The 14,837-nt window shown below is 35.1% G+C and overlaps 1 protein-coding gene across 2 annotated transcripts in view; it reads right to left on the bottom strand.

The window, feature by feature from the left end:
• The window catches only part of LOC120426615 (protein shank-like), a 216,040-nt gene that overhangs the window by 108,057 nt on the left and 93,146 nt on the right, over window positions 1–14,837 (bottom strand). The window lies entirely within an intron of this gene.

Genomic DNA, 14,837 nt, shown 5'->3' with positions numbered 1-14,837 from the left:
TTTAGTTGTTTTTGTTGTTGTTGTTGTTGTAAGAAGCCGAAGCAAGAAATGGAAATAAAGATAAAAATAAAAAGAAATAGGTTAATTTGGTTTTATAGCTGTGCTTGTGCGTTTTTGTTGTGACACTGTCACACCACACAGTTTGTGGAGCGAGCAGCCTGGAAGCATGTTCTGCCCTGGTTGGTGAAGCTTGATGGGGCTCGGAAAAATCGGTATTGTTCAAAGGGACAACAAGGGTAATGGTTTCCTTGTATTTTAGACAGCACGAGATAAGAATAAATGGAGCTGGTTGGCTGTGGGTAGAACATGTGTGGAAGTTGCGTAAAAAGGAGAAAGTTGATGTGATTAGAAATGTTAGGTACATGAACGTGCTTGAGGTAATTAAAATGAGAGCATTCTTTTCAACGAGCCACGTCTGCTTGAAAGGGACTCACTCATATGTAATTTTATAATAGCTTTTAAAAAATTACAATTATTCATAAAAAATCAATTATTATTATCCAAAACAAAACTTAAAACTAAACTCAATTAAATGCTTAAGAACAGGGCTGCATTTTAATAACTTAAATACGTGCTGATGATTTCGTAAGGTTTCAATTTCCGAATTAATTTTCAAAGAAAAGTGATCAAAAATGAACATCATTGATATCTTTTAGGAACGCAAATCTGCAATGTATTTTTTTAACTTCTTTCATGGATTTTTAGTTGAGTTTACCCGAACAGACGGTAATAACTAAATTCATGCTATTTCAATAACAAATACTGTTAAAATAACAGAAAGTGTTATGGATTCTTCTTGAAAAATAACAACAACAATCCAATAACAAAATAATCATAACGGCAAATAACAAATCTTGTTATAAATAACATAAAATGTTATTGGCCTAGTATTTTTCAATATCAATAAATGTTATTCCCGCGTTATTACCGTCTGCTCGGGTAGTTAATTTGTTTAATTGGCGTTCCAAAATCTGTATCTTAAAAAGTGATTTTCTGATCGATTTGGTATCTTCGGCAATGATTTAGATTATGATTAGGACTATTCAGAATAATAATGAATACACGGATTTTTGCCTTCCTCAATGAGGTAAGGCTATAATCCTGCTCTTAAAATGAACTTTTTATTAAAAGCTCGAAGACCCACCTTCATGTATACATATCTACTCAGATTCGAAAACTGAACAAATGTCTGTGTGTGTGTATGTGTGTGTATATGTGTGTATGTATGTATGTGACCAAAATTCTCACTGAGTTTTCTCAGCACTGGCTGAACCGATTTTGATCGAACCAGTTGCATTCGACTTGGTTTAGGGTTCCATACATCGCTATTGAATTGTTTGAAGTTTCGATAAGTAGTTCAAAAGTTATGCATAAAAATGTGTTTTCACAAATACCGGGTCTCAATTATATGCATGTAAACGTTGTCCGAATCCATCATCCGACCCATCGTTGATAAGGTAATTGAAAGGCCTTTCCAATGAGTCCAAGACATTGAAGATCTGGCAACCCTGTCTCGAGTTATGACCACTTAAGTGAACTACAGAACTACTTTTTTGAAGCCGGATCTCACTTAAATGTATGTAAACTGTGTCTGGATCCATCATCCGACCCATCGTTGGTTAGGTAATTGAAAGGCCTTTCCAATGAGTCCAAGACATTGAAGATCTGGCAACCCTGTCTCGAGTTATGACCACTTAAGTGATATTTATGTACTTTTTTGAAGCCGGATCTCACTTAAATGTATGTAAACTATGTCTGGATCCATCATCCGACCCATCGTTGGTTAGGTAATTGAAAGGCCTTTCGAATGAGTCCAAAACATTGAAGATCTGGCAACCCTGTCTCGAGTTATGACCACTTAAGTGATATTTATGTACTTTTTTGAAGCCGGATCTCACTTAAATGTATGTAAACTATGTCTGGATCCATCATCCGACCCATCGTTGGTTAGGTAATTGAAAGGCCTTTCCAATGAGTCCAAAACATTGAAGATCTGGCAACCCTGTCTCGAGTTATGACCACATAAGTTATACATTGTGTTCTTTTTTTCTGGATCTAAAAAAATGATGAAACCACTCATATACCCATTTTTGGTAAAAAGTGAGGAAGGCATCAACCACATAGGTGGATTAAGTTAGTTTTTTTTTATTTTAAAACCCCTCTTTTCATTTGTGATAACAAGGACCAACTTTTCAGCTATTGTTCGTAATGGAAGTTTTAAATTCAGCCAAGTTATGATTTTTTGAGAAAATAAACTAAATTTTGAAAAGTGTTATAGAAATTTTCAAAATTGAATTTCTGATCGGTTTTTTATCTTTGGAATAGATATGGCAAAGTTAAGTTATTATTAGGACTTATCAGAAAAAATGAGCACACGGAAAAAATCCTGTATTTCACTTTTTGTCACAAAATTTCGATTTTGACAAACATAACGCTCAAGATTTTTTTCATTTTTTTTATATTGGACCAATAGTGCCAACTTTTTAGATATAGAAAATGATGGAAATTTTTAATTCGGTCAAGTTATGATTTGTCAAATAAAAATTTCTTATTTGAAAAGTTTCGAAAAAATCTTCAAAAGAGATTTTCTGATGGATTTGGGATCTTTAACAAAATCTTAAGCTGTTATTAGGACTTTTCAGAAAAAAGAACAGTACCTACCTACACGAAATTTATTTTTAATTAGCTTTTTGACACAAAATCACGATTTTGAAAATCTTTACCCTTTAAGATATTTTTTTTTAAATTTTTGATATGTTTATTTCACAAAAAGTTAAGCTACAAATATGGGGTCATTGGATTGCAATCAGGTAAATTATTTTTTTCCTAATTTTCATTTTATTTATAAAAGTTCTCAGTTATCAAAGGTTAGATCGACAATGTAGATAAGAAAATTGTTGAGAATTTTTTCACCAGCTTGAAAATTTTGTTTTCAAAAATGGACTTTCAATATTTTAAAAATTACATTTTTTCGATAAAAAAATACCTTAAAAGGCGGACGAAAATGTCACGTTTTTGAATATTTTAAGAGAAGACAATTTTATAACATAAAAATGGTACAATTTGACAAAAAATCACTAATAAAATTTAAAAAAATGTCCGGCATGCACCATTACCTTAAATTTTTCCAATTTTAGGTTACTAAATTATCAATAAATGAATAAAATTTTTGCAATCTTTTTGAAGCATATTGTTCGTCTTGTTCCAATCTACAAATAGTTTAAAAAAGATTGTAAAAATATTATATAGTTCAAGAGTAATCGAAGAAATACAAAGCGTAACGCCTGCGCACTATGCGAGGTTTTACTGTATTTAATTTAGAACAAAAACAATGAATTCTGTTTGGGGAATACCCAATCAATCGTTCACAAAATATTTAATATTGAAATCAACTTTTTCTGGTTTGGTGGGGCTGTTTGTACCATCAAAACAGGCAAGAATCTCGATTTTCATAAAAAATCGGACTACCTCTCCTTTTTGAATCCCCCCCCCCCCCCTCAATTTGAATGAGTTTCATCACATGGCACTTTTTTTAACGAGAAAAGTTCACTAGTGAAGAATGAAATTTTGCGATGATTCCATCGCTGGCCTCAATGAATGATTGAAAAGTCAACAAAAGCGCTCTTTTTCGCAGTGATTCCAAATAACTCTTCAAACAAATCAAAATTGGGCACGCTCAAACACTCCACAAGGGAAATAAATCATCGCCCAGTCAACAATACCATTGCTTTGCGCTCAAACGTAAACAAAACCCGCCATTTTGATCGATATATTCTCGCGGCTGTCAGTGTTGACCTTTAACGCCCCAAATGTTATTCAAAATCACACACACGTTCGCGCGATGATTATTTCATCGCATCGCGGTTCAATACAAAAAAGTTCGATTGGTCACACACTTCACCGCCCGTATCAAGGCCTACCCAGATCTCAACAATAAACGGAGGCCTGCCGCTGATTTAAGGGGTGTGCGCGCCGCGCAGATTCCATTGTTCCGCGAAGCCTACTCTGTAACCTCACAAAAACTGGAACAAATTTGCCAACATGGCGACGGCGATCGATGCAGTTTTACGAGAAATGCATTTGATCCAGTTTGACGACCACGCGGGAACCGGTTGGACCGCCGAATTAGGTTAAGTGCGCGCACTGACCGATCCCGAAAGGGTTTCCCCGCGCTAGGAGGACACAACAATGGTTAGAACCCGAAACCGCAAGAGTTTCCTGAAAGCAGCTATTGAGAGGGTACTTAAAATGAAGGTTGAAGCCGACCGCCGACGGGCCAGGAATTTAAAAGACCTTTCCCGAACCTAACCTAACGGGTTTCGGAGCAGAGTGGCAGCGCGCACGCGGACCAGGCACGAAAATAACCACAACAGAAACGATTCTAAGGGTAGGTGGCCCTATGTTTGGTCCATTAGGACGAAAATAGGTAGAATACGGAAATTTGTGTTTCAACTGTTAAAACCTCTGAATCTTGACCAAAAACTGACCCACCTACCCTACCTTACGGGAGAAAGGCTTCCCGAAAGTGCGCGCCGTGGAGACTTGCGCGAAACGTGGCGGATGGTGGCGACGAACCTGGCTCTCGTCGTGTGCGCGTTCGCGCTCCAAACGACCAAAACCAATCTAATGATGGCATATGTGACTAATGTGTGCGATGGCGCGAAACCGACCCGAGTGGGCTGTCAGAGTGACGTAACCGACTCTTTAAATCAGATTTTCGTCCTCATTTTTCAAGTATTTAAAGATTTTTACTCTTTTAGAGGTTAAACTCGTAATTTTTGAAAAAATCAAGCCCTTTTCAAACCCTCCTCCACCATGTTTGCATGCCCTTTTCTCGCGCATTCTCTCTTCCGCACACGTGTGCTGCTGCTGCACGGTTATAACTGTGATTATGTGATTGGTTAAGAGAGAAGAGAAAGAGAGAGATAGATAGAAAAGGAAAGAAAGGAATGATCGGCCGGCACGATTTCATCCATGTGAGATCACTTCGGAATCGTCGTCGATCTTGTGGCTTGGTTGGGGGCTCTGGTTAAGGGGAAGACGAATGTGGGTCACTCGCCGCCGCGCTTTGGAACCTTAAGTTGGGATTCCAAGCCGAAGCCATGACACGGTGTGTGTGTGAGTGTGTTTGTGTGACGTGGTAGCCGGAGATAAAAGAAATTACGAAGCGAAGAAAACGCTGAGCGGCTCAAGATGAAGAGAAACTAGTTGAATCATTTAAGAAATTTAGTTCAAATGCTTGCAGCTGTGCACTTTTTTGCAGCAAGGTTTTTGCAAATAAACTAATATAATGAAACAAGTTGCAGTATGATCATCAAGTTTTATGTTTGCAAACCTATCATGAAATCTCAAAAATCTAAAAATTTTCAAAGCTAAGAATTATCAAATTTTGAAATCCTTAGTTCCTAAAATAAAAATAAATCTTCAAAACTTCAAAAAGACTCATATTTTGCATTTTTTTCGAGATTTTAATTTTGTATTTTTATTTTGGAAAAATGAACAAATAAATTAAATTTTATATTTGATCATCAAAGATTTGCATAATATCAATGAATTTATGAAAATAATGTCTTATTTTTTTACGTCTTCAACAGATCTGTGGTCCCAAAATATTTAGTAAAGTCTAAAAAATTTCAAAGCTTGAAATCATCAAACCACAATTCTTGAAAACCTTAGTTGCTAAAATCATAAATTCCTCAAAATCATCAAAAACTTCAAATCATCAAATCCTATAATCTTTTTAAGCACAGATCAGAAAGAATGAAAAATTTCATTTCTTCACAATTTTTTTTAGAAAATATAAAAAACTATTTAGCGTCTTAAAATTTAGTTTTTTTTCGAAATGTTCAATGTTGCATGAAAATTTAGGTTCAGATGACAAAAAAAAAACCCAATTTCAAATTTCAAGATCTCCAATAAAATTACATAATAACAATTAATATAAGCATTAGCATTAGCTTTTTTGGACAAAATATTAAATCATAAATGAAAATAATTTCTTAATCTTTTACATCTTTAGCCGATCTGTGACACCAAAATTTAAAATTTGTATAGACCTTCAAAAGTCTTCTTTCAATAAAAATACATTAATAAGCCTTAAACAATGTTTTCTGAATAGTTTACAATGGATTTTACAAGTTTTTTTTAATGAAAATTTTAATTTTAGTAAATTTATTGCCCCCTCATTTTTAGAGACAATATGATTTGCAAAGACCTGATATAAGTTGAATTTGAATTCGCAAAATAAGTTTTTTTTTAAAAGTGATTTTTTGGGAAAAAAACGAAATATTTACACATTTAAAAATATCAGAAGTAATTTAACACATTTTTAGATCAAGTGCACCGTTTTTAAGAAATTGATGTTTCTTTTTACCTGAAAAGCTAAGAAAATTTTATGCAATTCCACATATTAATTTTGTTAAGTTTGAAATTTGAAATGATAAAAACTATTAAGCGGTTCAACTTTTGTTCAATAGAGTTTCCTCTAACAAGTATTTTTCGAACATTCTAAAATTTTCTTCATTTGCAAGCTGGGTGTCAATACGAAAAATGTTGTTAAAAATTCAATGCAAAAGAGTTTTTAGCTCAAAATACTTAATTTTCACAAATTTTTACATGGAGTTTTCGTTAAAATTCTAAAAAAAGTATTTTTTAAAATACTGAAAATTTTAGTACCTTCAAAAAAAGTGCATTTTTTTGAAAATTAGGGAATTTTATACTGAAAAATTCTTTACACTATTTAAATTATGAAAATTATGAAATATATTTGAGCAAAAATTTATTTTTTTTAAATTACCTAATTTTCACAAAATTTTATATGGAGTTTTCGTGTAAAATTCTAAATTTTTCACAAAATACTGTATTTTTTGAAATACTAAAAATTTAAATACCTTCAAAAAATGTGTTATTTTTTGAAAATTAGGGCATTTTATACTGAAAAACTCTTAACTCTTTTTAAATTATGAAAATTATGAAATTGAGCTTGAGTAAAAATTTATCTCTTGAAAATTTCAATTGTTACTCGAGTCAATAGACATACATTAAGGTGGACCTACGAAGTTTTTTTTTAAAATGAAAAGTTGTTTTTGGAGCAGGCTTATAGCCGTACTTTAGATAAAAAGGAAAATTTATCAGATCTGAAAATTTCATTGCTCTTTCTGTTTCCTAGGATCTTATTACCTTAAGCTGAATTTTGTTTTTTTTTGTTTATCCCGAATTTATTTTTCCATTTTTTTGGCCGGAGATTGCAATGATTAATTTCAAACGCTTCAATTTATCATTTTTTCTAGGTCACTTTTTTTCTGAAATTCCCAAAATACCCCATCAATTATATAATCGAAAAGCTCTCCCTTATCTCACACAAAAACGTGTTATTACCTCCCACATTCACATCACATCGCCGAACATTTCCGATAACGCGTTGCTATCAGAGGTTCCCAGCGCCTGTCAGCGATATTTGTGTCCACAAATGACCATCATTATGTCATTCATTTTCGGATTTCGGACGGCACCGATTTTCCGTCCAAAGCCACCAGCCGGCGATAAGACTTATTTGCCTCTTTCCCACCAATGTACGCCAATATTTGAGGAGTTCGGGGGCTGTTTACTGTAATTTCCATTATCAGTTAATTTTCAGCGCGATAATTACCTTGGCGGCGTCGGTGGCCAATTAATCGGCTGCCACGGACCATGTTCCGCTCGTTTGAAGAGGAAGTTGGTGTTGAGTGAAAAAAAAAAATAACCAAACAAGAAGAAAACACTATCAATTGCGGGTGGAAAGCCGACAAAAGCTCACACTTGTTGGTGTGTGAACCGCATTTACGCGGTGTGCAATTGTGGGTACACGCACAATTGATAATGACATTGGTGTGCTGATAACGTCATATTATGAGTTGAGTAGTGCAGAGTGGCGTATGCGACATTTTTCAAAACTTTAAACTTTTCAAACAGTTAAAAAAGTTATATTTTGTTCGATAAAAAATGTGATGGTTGAAGATAACCAGTTTGTTTTATGTCAATTTATGAAAAAAAAAACAGTGAAACTCCACAAAACAAGATGTTAATTTACAATTTTTTTTGACAAGTTTCCATATCTATCCACAAAAAATTGGCTACATTCTTAAATTTAATGGTACCATATTTTTTTTAATGAAACGTTTTTTTTTAAATACAGAAGTCTTTAACTCTTAACGGAGATTAACATCATTGCAATGCGATTTTAAATGCTATACTTGTATGTAAATTTACACAAGTTTTATGTAAAATTACAACCCTGTAATACAATAATTTTATCCACAGTTTTATGTGTTCTTTTTTTTTCAACATTTTGGCAATTACGTCACTGTGCATAATTCCAGCAGTACACACAGAGTTGGCCTTGACTTGGTGGTCCACGGTCCATGTGGGTGGTCAATTTGAAGGAAAAAAAATAACAAGGAAGCTTGTGTTCGTGGAATTGCTCATATCAGGCCGTAAACAGCATGATTAGACGAAATCTGGTAGGATAATGATTTGTTTGTTGGTTCGATTGCTTTGCTTTGCTGGATGTTTCAAATTGGATTTATTGTGTTTTGCTTTTAGAATGATCTTTTGTGAGCCGTTTTTCAATGTTTTAGATAATATAAGAAATTCGGCGAACTTTGAAAAAAATATTTGAAAAATAGTAGTTGAATTTTTCGGTTTACATGAAAGTTTGTTCATAAATTCCCAATTTCAACAGAAGCAACTTTGCATCATAAATTTTTCCAAACAAGTCTCCATACAATTTTGCGGGCTGATCATGCAAAATGGTTATTTAAAAAAATGAGATGGGATTTTCTGATTGATTTGGTGTCTTTGGTAAAGTTGTAAATGAGCAATTCTCAACGAAATAGGTTAATTTTGATTTTTGTATTTTTTAATCCGGCTGAAACTTTTTTGGTGCCTTTGGAATGCCCAAAGAAGCCATTTTGCATCATTAATTTGTCCATATAATTTTCCATACAAATTTGGCAGCTTTCCATACAAAAATGATATTTGAAAATTCAAAAATCTGTATCTTTTCAAGGAATATTTTGATCGATTTGGTGTCTTCGACGAAGTTGTAGGTATGGATAAGGACTACACTAAAAAAAAATTATACACGGTAAAAAAATCGATGATTTTTAATTTTCCTTTCACATTTCACACTCTTCAGAAATTTCCAAAATGTGCAAAAAATCTTTGACCGAAACATAGGTCGTAAAAATGTTTCAACTTCATTTTTCTATGTTAAATCGTATTTGCAATCAAAAAGAACTTTAGTGAAGTTTTGATAAAGTGCACCGTTTTCGAGTTATAGTCATTCTAAGGTATTCATTTTTCCGAAAACAATATTTTTTTTTTTAAATCAAGACTAACATTTCAAAAGGATGTAATATAAAATGTTTTACCCTTTTGAAATGTTAGTATGTTAGTGAAAAAACATTTTTGATTCAAAAATGTAACTCGGTCAAAGATTTTTTGCACATTCTGGAAATTTCTGAAAAGTTGGCATTTAATGTCCCCTGAAAAATATATAAAAAAAATAAAAATGGTGTGTTTTGGCAAATCAAGTTTAAGTGTTAAAAAAATCACCAAAATTTTTTTTTACCTTGTATATTTTTTTTCAGTGTAGTACTTTTCCATACCTACAACTTTGCCGAAGACACCAAATCGATCAAAAAGACATCATTTAAGCCTTAGTACAAGGTGCATAAATTTGTTTAAATAACAAGCCATTAACATTTGAATGAAAAAAGTGTTTTCAAATGCATTTTACACCTGCCCAGTATTGAAAAGATTTTTTTTTCGCCAAAAAAAACTTTTTGCGGTGCTGTACATTGGAATTCCACAAAAAATTAAAATATTTTTGATTGAGTCCAGACACTTTTGAAAAAAACCATGTTTATCGATTCGAATTATTTTCGAGGCTGTATGTCACAAACTAACTGTCCAATTTTCAAATTCAGAGAGGAATGTGTAGGAAATTATGTCAGCTTTCAAACTCTTCTTTCAGGCATGGTTTTCCTAAAAGAAGTTTTTTTACATGAAGGGTGTAAAAATTTCCGAAAAATAAAACCTAAAAGTGATTAAAACTTCAAAACAGTGCCCTGTATCAAAAATTTAGCTGGTATTTCTTTTCATAGCAAATTTGATTGAACTTTTTAAAATATATTTTTTTGCAATTCCGTCGTGAAACTACTTACTTTTCCTGCCATTCTTGAACGACGAAATAGCCTACTTTTCTGTACCAAAAATAACAGAATCAAATAGCAACACTTTTCAAATTAATGCTGAAAAGTTCTACTTTTCAGCACTCAAATGGGTGCTGAAAAGTTGAACTTTTCAGCACTTGTTTCGAAAAGTAACACTTTTCAAAAAAATTTTGATTTAAACGATTTATTGACAAAACACATGAAAATTTGACATAAAATTTCACTCAGTGTGTGTTTTTTGGAATTGCAAAAAATGTTGTATGGAACTCGTTGCAAAACTTGATTTTTTCAGCACTCTTCGTATTTATCCAACTCGGTGAACCTCGTTGGATAAATGTACAACTCGTGCTGAAAAAATCCTCTTTTTGCAACTTGTTGCATAAACTACTATTTCAACATTTTCTCAGCCATTCAAAAATATTTTTTCAGAGTTGCTTTTCTTTCAAGCAGTATTTTGAAAATTAAAAAAAACGAAAATAAATAGTGGCTATAACTATAAAATCAATGCAATAAAATGTATAAAGTCAATTAGTTTTTTTAATATGATAACAGTCCAGACTCGATTATCCGAAGGTGTTGGAAACAATTCACTTTGGATAATCGAATCTTCGGATAATTGAATCACGAAAAAAATATTTTTATTTTTGAAAGTCGAGCTTAAGTATAATCCCTAAACTACTCTAAAGTTGTTAAGAATTTTTAAACCCAAGATGGCGGTCAAAATGGCGGTGATGGAATATTGAAAAAATGTATTTTGAAATTTAATAGGCAATCAAATATTCAAATTTGACAAAAATGGAGTCGCAGAACTCGAATTTGATGTCAAAACATTTACTCAAACTTTATAATTTTCAATAGAGACTTATGGGACTCCAAATTAGAAAGAATGGAACAAATCCGGCATAAATCCGTTCAGCCAGTTCCGAGATATTTAAGTAACCTTTTTTATAGTTTAAATTTTCTACTGACATCATTTTAACCAATCTTACATTGGTCTTGATACTGAACGTCGCGGGAACCTCCCCGTGCACGCTATCAGCGATCTCAAATTAATATTCCTTCTAAAATTAAAATTGATCTAATTGACCAATCTCCCTCGCCGTTTTCAAATCCCAGTCCCATGACGGCACGCCACTACACACGCTACCCGACAAACGTCAAACAATCACTTTTCCGCGAAAAAAGCAGAGAGCAACGAAAAAAAAACACCCTCCACAGGGAAGTCATTACGCCACCAACCTGGAACCTAGATCGACGCGGGTAGATTCTAGGCAGCAGCGACCACCTTCACGAACGACCTCCGAAATGCTAATGGAATTAATATCTTAATCGCGGGCTTCATTTTCAACTGCTCTACTTTGTTCACAGTCACCCATTTTATGACCTGGTTCGGAGTTGTGGAAGGAACCGCCCCCCTCGCTGTCATAATAGATTAGTGGAGTAGGAGGAACGAGTTTAAAACCCCCTGATCGCTTCAGACTTCTTCGGAAAAAATTGTAAGAGTGCCCAAGATAAGCCCGGTGGCCTTGAAAGTTCCTTAAGTCAAGGTGGCGAACGCGGTGAATGTGGCTTAATTGTTCCAGTTTTGGACCGCCTTCGTTCCGCGAAGTCTGCGATGATGATGATCATCCCTACTCAGTCATACCGACTAAGGAAGTGAAAGGAAGGAGAAGGAATCAGCGAGATATCAAGCGGTTCAGAAAACTGTCAAAATGATCAAGGTTATTTGTAAGGTTGGTACAGTAAGAACCCGTCAAAAGCAAAACAAGATTTTGGAAGTTCATTCTCACCTTTCTTTCATCATCTTGGCTCCCGATGGCTTCTTAGACCTTGTTTTGACAGTTCCGCTGCAAAGCAGCCACCACAAGTTGATGTATTTATAATTTTTATTTCCATTTAATGACGTACTTTAGCCGCCGTCTGGGCTACAGTTCTACAGGTCTCAACCTTACCCCCCAAACAATGGCTACCTTTCGCTTTTTATTGCCACTGTGACGCCGCCGCTTGACAGCCATAGCGACGGTCCACCCACCTCGCGTTAGAACCGCGCTAAATCAGTGTCAAGTGGTCCAGCGCACTCTTCCCGGTGTGTTGTCCAGGGTCACTTCCGTCACCGAACTCGACCCAACGGTGCATTCAATTACCTCGGGGGTAATCTGGGCAATTGCTACACCATCGTAGTAGGCCCCGCGAAGAGCTGCGGTAATGTTTACAATCCGGTAGATAAGGGTCGACTCACTGTGTCAACGTAGCAAGCGGTGCGAGGTGTTGACAGCGGGTAAACACGGTAATCTGGTAAACGTCCCGAAGAAGTCGGTACGCAACTTGCACGCAATCGCAAATCTAAGATAGTGCTTATTTAGGACTTAAACTGCTTTAAATGAAGATATAGTGCCAATTTACTGCTCTTTTTGAACACGGAACAAGTGATGACCAGTAGGCGTTGACACTGGATTTCATCAACGCGCAGGCAGCCCGATAAAGCGAAGATTTACAGCTTGAAAGCCCTAAATCATCGGCTCGCTTAATGCAGTTGCACAAAGTAGCACTCGGATTAACTCTCCTCTCTAGGCTTGCGGATTACAGTGTATCGACTGACTTGAGCTGTCAAGGCGGCGTAAATCTGACGACACGTGCAACGCTGCACCAGAGGGTGCTAAAATGCTGGATTAGGGGGCGCCGTTGGCGCTGTCGGATTGCGTCGCGGATTATCGGATTTAATCGAGCTCGGCTTATCGCGACAGGTCACGATGAATCAATCATCGTTAGCGGTGATTTCAGGATTTGTGACCCAAATTACCCAAAATCAATTGTCTTCAATGAAATGGCATTAAATAGCACTATATCAGCATTTGTTGACACTTCTTACAAACTAGGTTCACGCAGACCTTCACCGGAAACAACCAATCTCACAAGAGGTCTACATCGAATTCCGTGCGACCCTAATCGGTCGTTTGACATTCCACGGCCTGCTTGAGACCATTAGTTTTTTTCAAAGAGTGCTCATAAAGGGCCCTAATCTCAGCGAGCGCCCATGACCTCCACACGGGCGATGAGTTCCCATCATCGCAGCAGCAGGCGACGACGACCCATATTAATTCCCCCGGAATTGTCCATTTCATTGCCTTGAGTGTGTGTGACACTAAACCACTTCAGGTGCCGCCATAATCGTCAAAGTGTCAGCCTGAAGAGGTCCGCAAGAGTGGAGGGAAAGAGAGTGAAAGAGCTGGAGCGATTAGCGGTTTCAAGTGTAAGGTTAGGGAGTAATATTTCAAAATGGTTTAAAAAATCATAAATAATTAAAAAAAGAATCTCGAAACAATTAAAGTTTATGAGTTTTCATAGATTAAAATTATTTTTTTAAACATCATTTTTTTAAAGCTCGTCCACAGCAAGTCAAGTGACGGAACAAAAACGAGATGTGGCAAAAAGGGGTTGAAGTGCCGGCACCTCCGAGGAGCAACTTTCATTCATCGCGGAGGCCCAGGCGTAATGTGTACCACCAGAGGACTGGGGACGACTAGCGACTAGTTTCAGCGTTTGAGAAAAACTGTGAACAGGTCTTCAAAGCAAAAAAACATGACCCTGAAACGGTGGCTTTCCTTGTTTGGGAAAGTGTTTCAGGAAGTAGTAAATTTGTAGATGTACGTTTCAATGTCAACAACTATAAAAAAGAATGAAAACTGTAAAGATGTTTGAAAACATTAACTTATTGCAATTTCAGTATAGTATTCCATCTCAAATATTGAATCGGTTGTACCCGACCCTCTCCGATTTCAATGAAACTTTGTAGACATGTTATCCTAGGCATATATAAGCCATTTTTGTGTATATGGAGCCAGTTACACTCGGTAATGACATTTGAGAAGGGCGTAAATGTTTTCAATATTTTTGTATTTCGTAATAGCCGTGGCATCGAATCAAAAAGTGGTAAAAGACAAACTTGTAGGAAATTTGACGGGCTTTCCGAAAGAAATACACTGAAAGAAAAAAACACTGCACTTTTATGCGATTTTTGATTTTTAAGTTTAAAAGTCAAATTTAAAGGTGAGCCCAAGATTTTTTTCGATCAAAATTTTTGTGAAAATAGTCTAAGATGTTACAAAAAGACTCACGAAAAATGCAGGATGACGCAACTCACCTAAAAAATGCAGAACAAATTTACTGAAACTGTTTTTTTTAAAAAAAAAAAACGTCAAAATTTTCAAAATCCGAACACGAGAAAGTTTGATTTTTTCACCACTAAAACACTTACGCCCTTCTCAAATGTCATTATCGAGTGTAACTGGCTCCATATACACAAAAATGGCTTATAAATGCCTAGGATAACATGTCTACAAAGTTTCATTGAAACCGGAGAGGATCGAGAAAAATATACCTATAAAATTCTTGTTTTGGGCTGGAATTGCTCTATATTTAAAAATGTTTGCGTAAAGTTCTATAATATCAATCCAATGCCATTTGGAAAGGCGCAAACCATTAATTACCGACTTTATCAAATGTTAAAGAGGATTTGAATTTTTTATATTCACTTAAAAAATCTACGCTATTTTATTTTATGTGTAGAGAAAACTTTTTTATAAATTTGAAGTAAATTTTCTGATATTTTCGAATAAATAATTC

The sequence above is a fragment of the Culex pipiens genome, chromosome 2, assembly GCF_016801865.2.
Source record: "Culex pipiens pallens isolate TS chromosome 2, TS_CPP_V2, whole genome shotgun sequence".
In the NCBI taxonomy this organism is placed as follows: Eukaryota; Metazoa; Arthropoda; class Insecta; order Diptera; family Culicidae; genus Culex; species Culex pipiens.
Note: the sequence above shows the minus strand (reverse complement) of the source record. Positions and strands in the feature narration are given on the sequence as shown.